The sequence below is a fragment of the Neophocaena asiaeorientalis genome, unplaced genomic scaffold (genome assembly GCF_003031525.2).
Source record: "Neophocaena asiaeorientalis asiaeorientalis breed wild unplaced genomic scaffold, Neophocaena_asiaeorientalis_V1.1 scaffold81, whole genome shotgun sequence".
NCBI lineage: Eukaryota > Metazoa > Chordata > Mammalia > Artiodactyla > Phocoenidae > Neophocaena > Neophocaena asiaeorientalis.
Window position 1 is genome coordinate 1,108,960 of NW_020171990.1, and position 17,136 is coordinate 1,126,095.

Genomic DNA, 17,136 nt, shown 5'->3' on the forward strand with positions numbered 1-17,136 from the left:
AGTCATTAATGAAATTAGCTGCAATTATTATATTAACACATATTTTGAATTCCAAATAAAAAGTAGATATTGTTAATAGCAACAGTAAAAATATTTTAAATGTTTATAGTAGTTTGTCATTTGAAAACCTGTTTTCACATACATCAATTTGTTTGACTCTTCTGGCAACTTCATAAACAATAATAATATAAAAATTCTAAATTTAAGTCCAACTGTCTATTTATTTATTTGTAAAATTTACAAACTAAATACTTTTATGAATTATTCCAAGTCATATAGGGGCAGAAAATATTTCCCTTCTAGGCTCTTTGGCTGGTTTAGTAACTAAACTGACATAAACAGATTAACAGGAGAAAAACAAAACTTAATTACATTTGTATAGGAACCCCATAAAAAAATATGAGATTCAAAGAAGTAACCAAAGCAGGCAACTTTTATACCTTTTAGACAAAGAGCAATAAATTTGTGAAGAATTGACAGAAGAAAGAAATTTGGGCTTGGGGTAGTAAATTAGTGAGAAAGTAACAAGTTTTGCTTATGTGGTCTTTCTGGTCCTAGTTTCCATATTTCCAGTGATACTGATGCCTTCTACCCTCCTGAAGGTAGGGAAGATACCTTTCTCATGGGAGATTTATCTCCTGCTTTTAAGAGGACAAAGGAGTGTCAGAGTGTCCCTCTAGCACTGGTTGTTTCATAAGTTACTTTAATTCAAAATAATCAATACACCAAAATGGCATATTTTGGGGTGGCTTATTCTGCTTCCCTTCATATACTTGGTGACTATGAAAAGGCATAACTTCAGGATTTTGGCTACAAATCATGACTATCCTATGCTATGAGTTCTCACTTATCAAATGGATACCAGAGTCTTAGATTAGGGGGAAGTTTTTCAAACTCCCCTCAGACTACACAGACTAGAGCATGATATTTTTCTGCTTGGCTGCTAGGTATAATTAGTTGATACCTCCAAATATATTTCATCATTGTATATTTGAGTACACACGTGATTTTATAATATGTCCTAGAAAAGAGGACTGATGTGGAGTTTGAGATGGAATAAAATCATAGATACACCAACATGCTATTAATCAAGTGACTTAGTGACTGAATAAAAAAATAAATAATAATAATAGGCTTTATTTTATCTGTGAGTGTAAACAATGAATTAATATCAGAAGGATGTTAATGAGGGAGTTGATTTGGTAACTTCGTCATTCAGGATCTCCCTTAGGTCCTTAACTGTGGGTATTAAGTGTGAATGTATATGTTTTCCTTTTTCTTTACATATACTGATAAGCACAGTGTTCATGACTCATTTACTTTTTAAAGAAATTTTTGAATATTCAGGGTAGTGTCTCTATGGGAAGATTTTATTATTTATTCAGCTTTCTCTAAATATAGGTAATTAAGAACAGATCCTAAGTTATTTCTAGCAAGTCAAATCGTCAACATTAATATTTAATTAGCCACATCATTTTATTAGCCACCAATTACAGATCCTATAGTCCACAGGATTAGAATATCTGAGACTACAGAATGGGCCTCCCAAAGTCTCAGTCAAAAGAGAAAAGAAACAAGGAATTTTGAGATAAAATATTGCAAACATTTCTCCATATTTTTTCTAAGTAATTTCCATCCCACATATTCATATGATGAAAGAGGCAGAAGGACAGGTTGTGCTGCCCTGTCCAGGTCCCCTATCTCCACTCATGTTTCATAATGGGCTACTGCAACAATTGGCTCTGCATTGTTGCTACATTGTTGGCTCTGCTTTTAAAGAGTCAAGTTTCCATATCTACATCTCAATGAAGCTGTAGCCTAAGAGTGAGATGCACCAAATAACTGGTATTCTAAAGTAATTGTTAGGGTAATTTAAATAACAAAAGAAATTAACTATGTAAATGTCCAGCTATTCTCACAATTCAGCCTTGATGAGCTTCAGCAGAGAACAGGAAAAGTTGTCTATCTTTTCTTTTCTTCTTCAATATCCTATGAGAATAATATTCATTCATGTTAAACAGCTCAATGAAACTGACACATTTCTAAAAATAAATATGCTGGAACATATATTGTATAGAAAGGAGTACATAAGTCTAACATATTTATAAAAACAGCATAGATATTAAGAGTTGAAGAAACCGAGATATAATTTTAGGAAGAGAAGAATAGTTTGTAACACAGTAATAAGAAAGTGCCTTTTTATAGCATCTACCATAGCTGGAAGGAATTTAGAGATAATGGAATCTAACATCTTCACTTTAGATGTAGATGCTGATACAGAGAAAAAGCTAAGCTTCATGTCTAAGGCCATATAACTGGTTAGCAATAGAACCTTCACCAGAGCCAAGGTATTTGACAAAGAGACCAGATCACTTTTCAGAATGTCATAGCTGACTTTCTATTGAGTGATAAAATTGTTTTATTTCATCTTATATAGTGAAAATGCTAAAAGTGAAACTAGCAGGACCCTATGGGGCTCCTGGGCACAAAAACCTTTCTATGTCCCCTTCTCTGAGTTCCAAAGGGCAGTTCCAAAAACCTTTCTATGTCCCCTTCTCTGAGTTCCCTTTGGAACTAATCAGGAGAGGGAAGGGATGCAGAGACAAGGGAGGAGATGTCAAGAAACAATAGTACAAACTTGGGGGCAGGGTCCTGGTTCCAGTCAAGGGATACACATAACATTACCTTTGAGCTCTTCTGCAGAACTCAAACCCCCCACCAAATTGAAGATTTGAATAAGCCCTCTTCATTCCAGAACTCACAGTTCACCTATCATCTCCTGACTCCAGATGATCTTCGGATTTGTTAGGTAGTTAGTCAGACATTAGCAGCAAGGAAGCAACAGTGGTAAAAAGACAAGAGGGGCGTAGTAGAGTTGCACCCCAAGTATCTGGGGACTCTCCCCTGATCCAGAATGGGTGAAACTATGCTCGTGAGGTAGACAACTTATTCTGATAAAGAGGGAGCACTGTAACACAAGAGAATGTCCCTGAGCTGCGTATGCCCAGACCAGACAGGCATATAACCTATAGTAAACCCAAACCCATAGTAGCATCATTATAATAAAATCTGCATGTGGTTCTCTCCCGCTTCTCTGGGTGGGCTTTTCTTAGTGAATCAAGGGTAAGGGCATGAGCAATAAGGAACTTGTAATATAACTCGGGACTGCCAATCAAGTAATGATCCCCTGTCTTTCACCCATGATCGCCCCCTGCCTTCTTGAAGAACACTCCTTATAAACAACCCTAAGCCGGTACAGGAGGGCTGCTTTCAGTTTGCAGAAACAGCCCGCTCTCCCTCTGAATGTAACTATGCTTTAATAAACTTTGCTTTGCTCTAAAGCCCAAAGTGGTAGCCTGCAATTCTTTGCTTGCTCTCACAAGGACAAAGATTGTTGGTCCGGGTCTTCCATTGACCTCCTCAGTTGAAGCTGTTTGACACAACACATGTTAACCCGGTAATAGATTGAAGAAATGTGAACCCTACATGCACCCTGATCCTTATCAACAACCCAGCCCCTGGACTATAAGAATCCTCACAGACCCCCCTGGGTTGGGGCACTCAGTTTTGAGGGCATTAGCCTATTGTCACCCCCTTTGCCTGGCAAAACAATAAAGCCATTCTCTTCTACTTCACCCAAAACTCTGTTTCTGAGATTTAATTGTGTTGGGGTACAGAGGCCGGACTTGGCTTTAAGAGTTTTTATTTCTTGATTTAAGGGGCATTTTCTGATTCCTAGTTTTACATGAGCCTGAAAAAGAAAATTCTTCCATCATTTACCTAGGCAATCCATGAATTCATTTCACTATGTGATGTAGTGACCCTTGGGTCACAAATACTTGCTTGTGTTACAAATACTTGCTTGTGTTTGTAAAAGTCCTGTAAAAACCCTTAGCTATGACTGACACACTCATATTTCTATGAGGGAAGTAGAGAAGAAACAGAGGTAGCAATTTTGAGCAGACTACACTTGAGAAGGACAGTGACATTAGATGAGGGAATAGGAGAATTGAGAAAGCTTATTTTTCCTTTGTGTTATGAGAAACCTATTTCAGGAATTTGGATTTATTTAACAAGTGTATATATCAAACTTAGATCAAGAGCACATAGGAAATTCTTAAATGAATCAGATGTGATCATCTCAGCCTTTAAGTTATGAACAATTAATTGAGGGTATCAGAGAAAACATGAAGCAGATATTTAACTGAGAGCACTTTGCAAAAGCACTTAAAGACTATATGGCACATAATTAGCAGTGCTGAAGAGTTATTCACAGACACAAAATTAGAATGTGATATACACTGTAATAATGCCTGTAGCCTAACACAAGGAAAAAGAGGCATTCTTAGTAGGGCTTGAATAAATAGGTAGGATTTTAACTAATCTAACTTGACAAGAATGAATACATGAAGGAAGCAGTGTGAGGAGAACTAAGAAGTCAGGAGAAAAATAAATAAACAGTAGCCTCTTTCAGTAAGCAATGTAAATATAACTCTGAAAATATTTGTTCTTTTACATTAGTCATAAATACTCATGTAAAGAATGTAGGTATGTCATCCCCAACCTGCAACAAACAATAAATTGGCCCAGATTCTTCAGTCTGTTTGTTTTGATTTCCTCTGTAAATTTCCTTCATTTCAAAATTGTGCTTTTTTGATAATTTAGAACTAATTGCATAATAATGGTCTTTTATATGTACATGGTTCTGGCTTTCCTTTTTTCTGTTTCCTATCCTTATCATATGTATGTCACTAACATTTGCATTATTTATATCTATAGAGGCAAAGCATGACCTGTAATTATAAGCAAAGAAAATCAACACCTTCTTACCAAAAGACAGATTGCCTTAAGTAGAACAACAGTTACGAAAAATTGAAAAAAAAAAAAAAAGTGGAAGTCCCAATCTAACAACAGATGCTGCTGTTTCTACCAAACATCGCTCTGTCTCTAAGCCTCATTTCTGAGAAAGTGTGAAGTTAATAAACACAATATATCAATAATTGTATTTACAAAGTTTATATTGATAATCTCTGTGCAATTAAGATTCTTTGAAACCCATCTAAATCATTAATATACTTTAAACAATATCTTGAATTTAAAAGTTATATATTTGTTATTTGACAATAAAATTGTTGACAAAGAGACTTTTTTTCATTCTTAATTAAAGTGATTGGAATATTTTGTACTGATTATATTGTTTTTCTTGAGCAGACTCAAGAGAGTTTTTTGACGTTGACGTGGACTTTTCACAAAAAAAATCTTCACAGACACTACTTAAACTTGCCTCTCCCTTATAAACTTGTACAAATTACCCATTCTAAATAGATATATGCATAGGTATAAGTGAAGCTATAGACAGATATCAATTGATTATGTATAAATATATTGGAAAATATCCTTATGCATACATATATATTTAGATATATACAGGTATACATGTACGTGTATATTGAGGATGGTCAATGCTATGATGTAATGTGATGTTTAAAGACAGTGGGATCACATGGCAGGAGTCAGGAGATTCACTTGAGTGTGGGTCAGATAAGCTTCATAGTGTTGACCTAAAACAAATAGACTACCAGCTATTTCTTCAGGAAAAATAGGTTGCTTCAGATCAGCAAAGAATTGCAATTTGAGGTCTGTAACTATGGTGAGCCATGTGCAAGTCCCCTAAAAAATGGAGAGAAGAACTCTTTTATACAGGGAAAAGGGAAACTGGGAGGGCTATAGTAAACAAAGAGAGCACATTTGTCATTGGCTGAGTCCTGACAGTCTCTCATTGGCTGAGCTTTTGCCAGGCAAAGAAGAGGGAGTCTTTCTTCTCCCTGTTGGGCTCTGCTATCAACATAAGGCATAGGAGTGCCCACTTCTGGCCTCCCAACTCTATTTTAATTGAAGTTTCTGCTTATTAACTTTTCTTTACGTTTCCCTCTTTTTATCAAGATCTTTCTCTGAAAGCATTGTTGTTCAAAAGCCAGGTTTTCTGGTTTCAGTGGCTTTTTGTCACTCAATGCCTGGGAGAACATTTCTGGGTGTAGTGTCTCACATAAGAAGGAAAGTGCACAGATGCGAAACCTATTGAGGTCACTTCTGAGTAATAAGGAGGGGTAGGAGGGAGAACTCTCAGGCATTTTTAATCTAAACTCCATATGTTACCAAGATCATCGAACATAGACATTGAAGATTATCTGAAACATTATGCCATCATCAAAGGTTTGGCAGACAAGCTTCCAACACATCTGGTCAGGAGATCTCGGAACAGCTGTCTCATCAGATGTCATTCGCTTCGATTCAGGGAAACTTTTACTTTTGGATCATCAGATAATGTGCAAGTTCAGTCAGCGTTCTGTGATTTCTTTAGTTGTGTCACATGAATCCAAGAGTCTATTTCTTCAGTTTGGTGGCATAAGGCTTGGTTCACAGCACCTGATAGGAGCCCTTCCAGCAGTGTTAAAGAGAGTCTTTCACAAGGTATGTTTTCTAGTGGATGGCATCTCCAGGTTGCAAGGTATGATGCTTAAGGTACTAATCTCCTGAGGTTGCACTGTGAAAATATTGCTCTACCAAAACATGGTTACTTTTAATAGAAACAATTAGGCCTGTGCAATATTGGAGTGTCTCTCCTTTGTCAGTTGTGGGTTAAAAGAGGCAGGGGCCAAGTGCATTATGTGTCCTTTGACTATCTCAAAGGCTGAGGGTTTAGGAGTTCCCAAGGGGGTGGATCTGAGATTCAGGACTAAGGGCACTCTTTTTGGCCAAGGTATTTGGAGGGCCTCTACAGATTTTGCCATTGAGTCTTAATAATGCCATTAGTGCATTTGACTAAACCAGAGAATTGAGAGTGGTAAGGACAGTGAAAATGTTGAAAAACTAGCCAAACAGCTCAGGCTTGTCCAAGTACCTGACAAGTAAAATAATGGGCTCCTTGATCACTATGAAGTTCAAGAGGAGGTCCTCAGCTAGGGATAATCTGTTCCAAAGGATGTTAACCATGAAAGAGGCAGTAGCCTGATCACAATGGAAGGCTTCAGTCTAGTCTGTGTGAAAACATAGAGTACATGACTAAAACGTGTATATTCATTAGACAGAGGAAGTTATATGAAATCCATTTGCTAGAGCTTGAAAGGTCCATTAAGCACTTTAAAATGTCTGGGAGCTGTACAAACAGGTTTCACTGGGTTGTACTTTGAACAAATGGGCCAAATGAGTTATATACTTTATTGTAGCCTTATTAATGTTTCCCCAGCATCATTGATTCATGAAAGCTATTGTTTTGTCAATAGACCACTGGTTTAGTGCATGTACAGTGATTAAAAGTGGAAATTTTAGTTTCCTGTAGGACTGAGTTGTTATTTGGTCCAAACCAGAGTTTTCTCTTTTTATTAAGCCTGTAATTGTTGAGTTTTTACTCTTGTTTTTCTTTTTCTGAGGCTAGTTATTGTGCTTCTCTAGCCAGTTTTTCTAAGTTATCATTTGGGGAAATATCCCTTTGGACCATGACAGAGGTTTGACTGCTGTTAGTTCCTTTAAGGGCAACATTTCTTGCAGAAATGTCAGCAAGGTAATTTCCCTTAGCTTCCAGAGAGTCAAGTTTAGAATGTCCTGAAATCTTAATAATAGCTAAAGTGGCAGGTATAAGTATTGCATCCAATAAGTCCTGAACATAGGGGCCATTTTAAATTTTATTTCCTCTCCAAGTAAGGAAGCCATGTTGCTTCCACAACATTTCAAAATCATGACCTACTCTGAAAGGATAACTATTAGCAGTATAAATACTGGAAGTGTTGTCATTTGCTAAAGTGCAAGCCTGAGTGTTGTCCTTTGCTAAAGTGCAAGCCTGAGTAAGAGCACGTAATTCAGTGTGTTGGACCAAAATAGCAATAGGTGCTTCCTCAACAATATCAAAAGGTGCTGCCTCAACAATATCAAAAGGAGTTGCGATAGCATACCCAGCACTATATTGCTACTGTTATCTTTTAAATAAGAACCATTAGTGAACCATGAGAAGTCAGCATTACCTTAAGAAATTTCTTATAGATAATTACAGGGAGTCACAAGGTGATCCATCAGTGGTAAGCAGTTGTGAGGGACTTCATCAGTGACAGAGGGGAGAAGGGCAACAGGATTAAAGTTATTACAACACAAAAGAGCTATGTGAGAAGCAGTTAATGAAAGAACTTCATAGGAGGTGAGGCAGCTAAGAAATGTTGAGTGTGATGAATATTTGGGAAGGCTTCTACTGAATGAGATGCAAAAATGGTTAAAGAGGATCACACAACGACTTTCTCAGTGGCCTTAACCAAAAGGGCAGTGGCTGTAATGGCTGTTAGGTAAGGGGGGTTTCCCCATGTTACATGGCGCAGTTGCTGGCTATAATACCTTATTGGTCAATGGTGGTCCCTGTGTTTTGTGGTGAGTACCCCAAGGGTATTCCCTTTTTTCATATGTAAAAAGAGAAAAGGTAACTGATCATTGGGATGTCCAAGGGTACATAGGTTTTTCAAACTCTCCTTTACAGCCTTAAAAGCTATGATGTCCAGTTCTTCCCATAAAATTGGGCTGGGGTTGTTGTTATTGAGTAAAACATACAGAACTTTGACCATAGAGAAAAATTTGGAATCCAATTTTGACAATAACCAACTCACTTTTGGGTTTTGGAAAACTTAGGACACTATTAAGCCTATCTGGACCTATGTGTGTCCCTTGTTCTGATATCAGGTGCTGTAAATACTGAAACTGGGTTTGGGCAAATTGCAATTTTTTTTTTTTTGGACTACATTATGTCCCTATAAGGCTAAAAATTTTAGCAGGTGGATGCTGTGTTCCTGTGAGGTGGCTTGAGAAAAAGAACAAAGAGGCACATTTTCTGCATATTACAACAAAGCAGAACCTCAAGGAAATTTTATACCATTCAATTCAGCCTTCAGAATTTATGAGAAACAAGAACTCCACTCAGTAAAACCCTGAGGCATTATTGCCCAAGTGAGTTGTTTTTTGTTTTTTTTTTATTTCCCCAAGAGAAGACATGAAGGTATTGGATAGCTTTATCAACTGAAATACAAAAGAATGAACACCATAAATTGCAGTCAAGAATTTACTTTAGGTGGGAATGGAAGTTGGTAACATTTAAGGGTTAGGAACAACATGTTGTTGAGAGATAACAACGTTGTCTATTTTTCTGAGGCCCTGGACAAACCTCCACCCTCAGCCCTTAGGTTTTCTCACCATTAAAGTGGGAGTATTATAGGGCCTAGTACAAGGGCTAATGGGTCCTTGAGCCATATAATTGTCTATAGTGAGCTTTATGCTTTGAAGTGTTTCTATACTTATAAGGTATGATTTGTTCTGGGAAGAGGCTTTGAGAGTGCTATTTGAATCTTCATGGGAGGGCTGCTGTAAATTTGGCCAACATCAATTGAAGACTTTGCCTGTAAGGAAGGTTGTAGCTGATTCAATGGGACAAATTATCAGTGTTTCCAGGATTAGCTCTAATACCGTCATACATGGAGTGAATAAAAGATGTCAAAGGGTCATTTAATTCACCTGGTTAATTTGATGACTACTGTCAGATTTTAGAATTATTTCCCCCTTTTGGGAGAAAGAAATTCCGGCATGATACTTCTCTAAGAAGTCTCAGCCAAATAAATGAACAGGGGTGGAAGAACTAAGGAGAAAAGTATCTGTATATAATCAAAGGGCCTAAACAAAAATGAAGTTTTAAAGGCAGCAACATTTTGAGGTTCATTAGAGATCCTCACTATTTGAACTGTTTTCATACTCTGAGGCAGGGGCACTGAGAGTTTGGCTCTGATTTCATTTAGGACTGAAAGAGACTCATCTCTAATCTGGAGAAATGTTTCTCCAAGCTGATTAAGAGGGAGGATTGGGAAGAGCCCCTGTTCTTCCTCAGAGACCCATCATTGAGAATTGGGAGGATGTTGGAAAAGCTGGTTAGAAGGTTGAAGGCATCTGAAGTGCTTAAATTTGTAACAACCTCTTTTCCAATGTCCTGGCTCTTTGCAAAAGCAACAGAAACTTGAAGAGATTTGCTTTTGTTTAGGGACCTTCACCTGCTGGAGCAAAGATTAAAAATGTTAGCTTTCTTCCTTTTAGGAGACTCATCTAGAGTGAGAAAGAGCTAGTGTGCCAGATTAACTGAATCTGAAGTAGGCAGTTTCCCATTCCATCCTGATCTTTTTTACTGGAAGGGAAAGGTCCCAATTCAGCCCATTAATAAACATACAGTTAAAAGCTACCCTGGTGGAATCAACATTTGAAAGAACAGAATTTTTAAAAAAAATCTAAAGGCAATTGTAATATTCATGAACAGGTTCATCATACTTTTGTGTACAACACTGAATTTTGATCCAACCAACGGGCTTTGGAAAAGCTCTAGGAATTGTTCCATGAAGGTGCCTAGTGATTACCAGAATGTGATCATATAATAAATTTAGTGGGCTGATCTCCCAGTTGTAATTCTAGAGACCTTTCAGGATTTTTCAAGTTTGCTGATTTTATCCAATGCTGGGCCTGACTTCATTGACAAGCATACGAACTAGCTGATATAAGTCGGAGAAATCAGGTTGATAAATCTGAATGTGTAAATTAAATTCCTCTGCAAATCTATGAGGATCTTTGGTTACTTTGGGAAGATTTTTGACTATGGCTTGCATTTCAGCTTTAGTCCAGGGAATGTAAGAAGTTAAGGGTTTAGCCTCTGGATCCTCAGAAGACTTAATTTTAAAGTGACGGGTTTTGATAAATTCAAAAGCAAAGGCATTGTGGAGGGTTTCAGCGAAAAGGGGAAGTTTGGCAAGAGAATTACTATAGGGAACCTGAGGGCATAGAGGAGGTATAGGTGGCATAAAAGGAAAGGAGGAAGATGGTACCACAGGCAGGGCTGGAGCACAAGGAGATGAGGGAGAGAGATAAGATGGCACCAGAGGTGGAGCCTGAGACAAAGAAACCAGGGAAGAAAAGTACGAGGCTTCAGAAGTCATTTTATCTTTCTTTGATTGTTTGCCTCAGAAAACTTTAAAATCTTAATTTGCAGTTAAGATATTTTATGCTCCTGATAATGTTTGCAAGCCTCATAATACCAATTGGAATAGCATTCCGTTCAGTTTGGGGAATTTTAGAGCAGTGTTTGTCTAATTTGTTTTTAAGAATAGTAAATTTGAAGATTTCAAAAGTTTCTCATAATAGTGATTGGTATTCTAAATTGCCTTTGGTCAGGTTGATTCATTTAGTTAGAAATGTGCATGAGAAAAGACTATTTTTCTCAAACATAAAATCAGCCAGGGTCCCTTAGGGGCCACCCTCACAATATTTAGATAACTGGGATCGCATTTCTCAGAGGTTTTCTACAGAGTAAGAGCCTACATTTCAAACAGCCTAAATAGCTCAAGCAGCTTAAGAAGGTGACCAGCTCAAACAGTTCAAACAGCCTGCAGGACTAATACTAGCTAGTTCTACATGAATAGTCTGTTCCTAAGGAAGCCAGGTTGAAAGTTGTGCTTAGCACAGTTTCAATGAAAGAGCCCCTGTCCCCAAATGAATGGGCTGAAGGCTAACCAGTTTCTGGAGGAACAGCCCCCATTCCAAAATTATGGGCTGAAGGCTAACCAGTACCAGATGGAACAGTCTGATTTCATAATCAGGCTGTAGGGCCAAACAAGTACTCACACACAGAACAAGGCCTTAATCAGGAAGTACAATATCTTAAAATAGATCTTGTCTAAAACCCAGAGAGCTTCAAAATGCAAAGAGTTCAAAAGCTTGGATCATGAGAAAAATTTGCCCTCCAGCTCCAGGTACAACTCAGTGAGCAACAATGGGCTCATTACAGGTACCACACCTGTTTGGTTCAACAGTCTTAGAGTCATCAGGGGTTTTCTCTGGATCCTGTATGGGCCACCAAAACATTGACTTAAAACAAATAGACTGCTAGTTATTTCTCTAGCACAAAAAAAAAAAAAAAAAAATGGGTTTATTCTGGATCAGCAGAGAGTTGCAATGCAATGTCTGCCACAATGGTGAGCCACATGCAACTGCCCAGCAAAAATGGAGAGAAAAACTCTTATAGAGTAGAAAAGGAAGTTGGGAGAGCTAAAATAAAGAGCCTGTAGCTTTTCATTGGCTGAGTTGTGACAGTCTCTCATTGGCTGAGCTCTTGCCAGCAAGAAGAGGGAGCCATTTTTCCTTCCTGTTGGGCTCTACTATCACCATAGTATGTGAGAGCTCCCTCTTCTAGTTCCTGACTCTATTTTCATTGAGGTATCTGTTTATTAATTTTTTACATAAAAAGTCCATATTTTAAGTGAGTCTAGAAAATTGTGGAACTGGATACGAAAAAGGTTAAATGAGCCATAAGGAAGTTCATGTTGAGAGTAAGCAAAACAAATTCTCCTATATTTGAAGAATTGGAATATATGACTGGAGTATAAAGGACTGGTTTGAAATAAGGGGAAAATGAAGCTGCACAGGGAAAAAGGGTGCCTTACTGAAGTATTTGGACACTTTTTTTTAAATGGCAAATCATTCATGTTTTAACTGTAGCAAGACAAATTCAGCTTTTTAATTTAAGTAATATTCCAGCAACAAATGTTTTTGAGGGCATATGATATTCCTGTATTTGGACATATAATGGGAAATAAATCCAAAAGAGTCTTTGCACTTATAATACTTAAAGCCTAATGGAGAATACAGATATTAAATAAGCAATTAAAATAAATCTTGATCAGAGGAATTACTGGAAAATTACAGATTTCAGTGAAAACTCAAGTACATGAATTCAGTTCTAAATATTGAGTTTGAGGTACTTATGGGCCATATAGAAATAAATGTTCTTACAGTCATTTGGCTCCATGGGGCTGACTCTGAGGAGAAAGGTGGGCTTTGGAGAAAAAGACATATCTATTAAAATGGTGTATGGATGAACTGGAGTAAATGAGAGTCCAGGATGAGTTCAGACCAAAGCCTTAGAGAATAATTTGGTGCAAAGGACCATAACAAGGGGAAATACAAAAGGTCATTCCCCAAAGTAGGACTGAAAAGCAAGTCTGGAGAAGTAGGAGGAAGACTGCAGAAGAAAACATGAGAGGGTCAAAAAGGATTATGGTCAAGTAAAGTGAGAATTCAGAAACTGTGATATTTTTGTGCTTTTTTAATACAATCTTAATGAAATGGTATTGAAAATAATAATTACATTTGGTTGAAAAGTGAATGAAAGTTAAAGAAGTTGAAGCAAGAATTATACAGAATCATTTTGAGGAGCTTAACATCAGAGGAAAAAAATTTACTGGAGAATAATATTGAGTGGAGGAATTTTTGTTTTAAATTATAAATGCTTGAGCATGTACATGAACTAATCCAACTGTGGTGAGAGAGAATCTTTCATATGTGAACATGGGTGTGTAATTATATAGAAATATGTAGAAATGATTCCATGTAATGCAGTTTGATTATTTGAATATTTTGTTTGAACAACTACAAGATGTCTTACTTTTCCAGAGCCTGATTTTTCTAAGTGCCTTTCAGTCCTACCAGTTGGATGTTTAAATGTATTTATGACTTATCAATCTTTCACTCATTTTTGAATTTGGATGGTGCAAGTATGGAAAAAGGTAAGCTTCAACTTCAGTGAGGGAAAGTGGATAAGAATAAGTGCCCTGTTCTGATCCAAACGAATTAAGTTATCTGTGTCCTCCCTCATCTGAAGACAAAACAAAGTTTAAGGAATTGCATAGGAATGTAAAACAATATGTTTTATTTCCCAAAGAATCTCCAGAGGTCTTTCACGTATGACGTCATGCAGAATAGGGCACAAGAGCTGCCAACAGAAGACTTAGCAGGGACCATGACCCTAACAAATATGGCCACCAAAAGCCATTATCATTTGAAACTGATCCAGAAAACAAGAATAGCTTTTGGAATATGCTTCCACCAAGAACATCTGAGGACTACAAGGAACAGCCATTATGAGTTGAGTATCAGGAGCTGCTATCACATGGGGAATAAAAGTTTAGTGATTCTGCAGGCAGCCACCATCAAGAGTTATTATTAAATGCCACACTGGGGGAAAAGTTTTTCTGATAAGTGTTCCCCTAGGATCAGAAACTTCATGGTTTGAATAAGAGATTTTATTGCTCAGAAAGCTTTGCACTGCTGACAATAGAGAAATAATAACTCCTAAAAGAGATGGCCTATGTGGTTTTCTTTTAATTCCTATAGCACTCAAGTTCTTTGTTATTATTATTTTAAAATCCTTGTTATTATTTTGTTTTACTCTATTCACACATAATGAAAACTATTCAGTGAAAAGTGAAAAATTCTTTTTCTTAGGAAACTTGATGTTTAAAGAAAATGAGCCAGAGACCTTGAAGATTGAGCTCTTGATGGACCACACTGTCCACGGAAACAAGATTTTCCAAACTCTGAAACATTGATAGAAATGTTTTAATATTTCCATGCATTACATGCAGTAAAAGTACAACTATCAGAGATTATTTTAGTTCAAATTTATTTTAAAATTATATGGAATATGTGTTCTTTTTAAGCATTAAAATCTTTTCTGGGGGAGACTTATGGTTATAAAAAAATACTTTGTAGCAGACTAATCCCCTAAGAGCTACTGGAAATTTTGGATAAAATTAGTTACAAAACAAAAGCTGTTTGAAGGTATCATAGAACAAATAAAACAGCCAAGATTAAACAATCTGAGTTTTGATATTCCCATTTTGAGAACGGGACTAACAGTTTATACTTTATAGAAGGTGATGATAATGATGGTGATGATTGCTGATATTTATACAGTATATACTATATGTCGATATTGGAAGGACTGCATTTGCTTGCTTCTGTTCAATAGTGCCATGTTATTGCTACTTTTATTATATCTCTTTCACAAATGGGAAAACATCTAATAAATGTTACAACCTGGATTTGAATATAATTTTCTCTGACTCCAGGGATTTAGTGTTTAATCAGTCTGCTAGGGAGCCTGTCTGCATATCAGAAACAAAATAGGTCAAGCAACCAGCGAAGTGCCTGTGTCACGGAAGATGCTCCATACCCACAATAAGCCTGTTCCATATCATGTCCTTTGTTCCTGCTGTTCCCTGTGCTCATCTCTTTGTCTGTAATGCTTTTTACAAATTGGTTTTCAAGATTTGTTTCCTCATTTCATTTAAGTTTCTATGTAAATATTGTAACAGAGAAGAACAAACCTGACTCCCTATTGGATCTATTCCATTAGCTCTAATCTTTGTGTTCTGTTGACTGTTTTTAGTCATGCTGGCTCTATACCTTTGTGAAAGAATGTTTCCCATAACCTGAAATATACATGATAGACTATTCTCAGGGCTCTGACCTTCAAGAGTCCATTCATATAGAGATAAAAAAGTTGCAGAACAGAGAATAACACTTGTCTGGTTGGAGGTTTATAGGAATATCATGATCAGACCTAGGTGGACAGCTGCAAGAACAAAGGATCTTCACACCCCCTCCAGGGTCTGGCTGGAACCAAGAAATTTGCAACAACCAGCCACACCTCGTCCCCTTTTAGTAGAGAAGCCTGAAATCTAACTTCAGTAAGATGGTTCTTTGGGACAGTAGTCCACCACCTTCTTGTTCTGCTGGCTTTCAGAATAAAGTTACTATTCCTTTCCCCAACATCTCACCTCTTCATTTATTGGCCTGTCATCTGGCCAGCTGTATGGAGGCTTGGGACTCGGTAACAATATCAACTCTTCAGAATTATTTCCTGATCTCACTAACTAAAATAGCATCTTTATTGTTTCTACCCTCTTACTTTGTTGCTTACATTACATTAACCATTATTTAACTTATTATTATTGTATGAAAATATAAAAGTAAACATTAAATATATAATGTGTCTCACTCACATGCTATAAGCTCTATAGGTTATGGACGTTTCCATACCTAGAAGAGTTCCTGATTCCTGATTTATAGAACATATTTACAATATTTTTATGGTATTAAACTAATAGTATTTATTGCCAAAACCTAAAAATGGCAAAATTAAAACCACCAGATCAGTGAAATGGTATTTAGTAAAATTTTATTGTGCATATAAGAACAGTTCATGAACTGAAAGCTTTCAAATGCAAAGCTGAAATGAAACTCAGAGTCATGATGTTACAGGATGGCTTATAAAGTGAAAATTGTTTAAACTTTTAGACTGATTGGTTATTACAATGGGGGTTTCCAGGTGGGAAGGGATTGGTTAAAACTGATTGTCTTATATCTATTTTAGGAATATGACATGTTTCTTTTATAATTATCAGAGGCATTTACAGGAAATAATCTGAGTTGAAATAAGTTCTATTTAGTTTTGCTTATGTGGCTTAAATAGATTTTTCCATTCAGAATTTTCAAGTCTGGTCTCCATTTTGTATTTAATTTTAACACTACTTTCATTATTTAAATTACTATAAGTTGAATAAAACAACTATACCCCAATAAAAAAAAATTAAAAAAATAAAATTCAAGATATTGTTTAAAAAAAGAGGTAATATATATAAAGCATAAAATTAAAAATGGAAACACTATAAAGTATAATGGCTGTATTAGTCAAGGTTCTCAGAATACAGAACCATATATTTGTAATTCACTCTGGGTTAAAATTCCTGAGAACCAGTGGAGCCAATGTCTGAAGGTAGCAGAAGATGCATATCCCAGCTCAAACGGAGAGATAAAATTATCCCTTCTTCTGTCTCTTTGTTTATTCAGGCTTTCAATGAATGTACTGGATGATGCCCAACTGCATTTGTGAGGATGATCTTTACTCACTCTACTGATCCAAATGCTAATCTCTCCTGGAAACATCCGCATAGACACACTCAGAAATAACATTTTACCAGCTATTTGGACATCCTTTAATCCAGTCAAGTGGACACATAAAATTCACCATCACAATAGTAATACAGTAAAGTGTGAAAAATATCATAAGCCAACTTCAAAAATGAATAGAGAAACCATAAATGTTAAAATAGTCTCAGTGTGTTAGGGTTCTGGGTTGTCTTATTGTTTGGTTCTTTATTTATTGGATTCCAAATAGAATAATTAAATGAGTGTCATTCTTGTTACTCATTATATCATTTGCTTAATGACAAT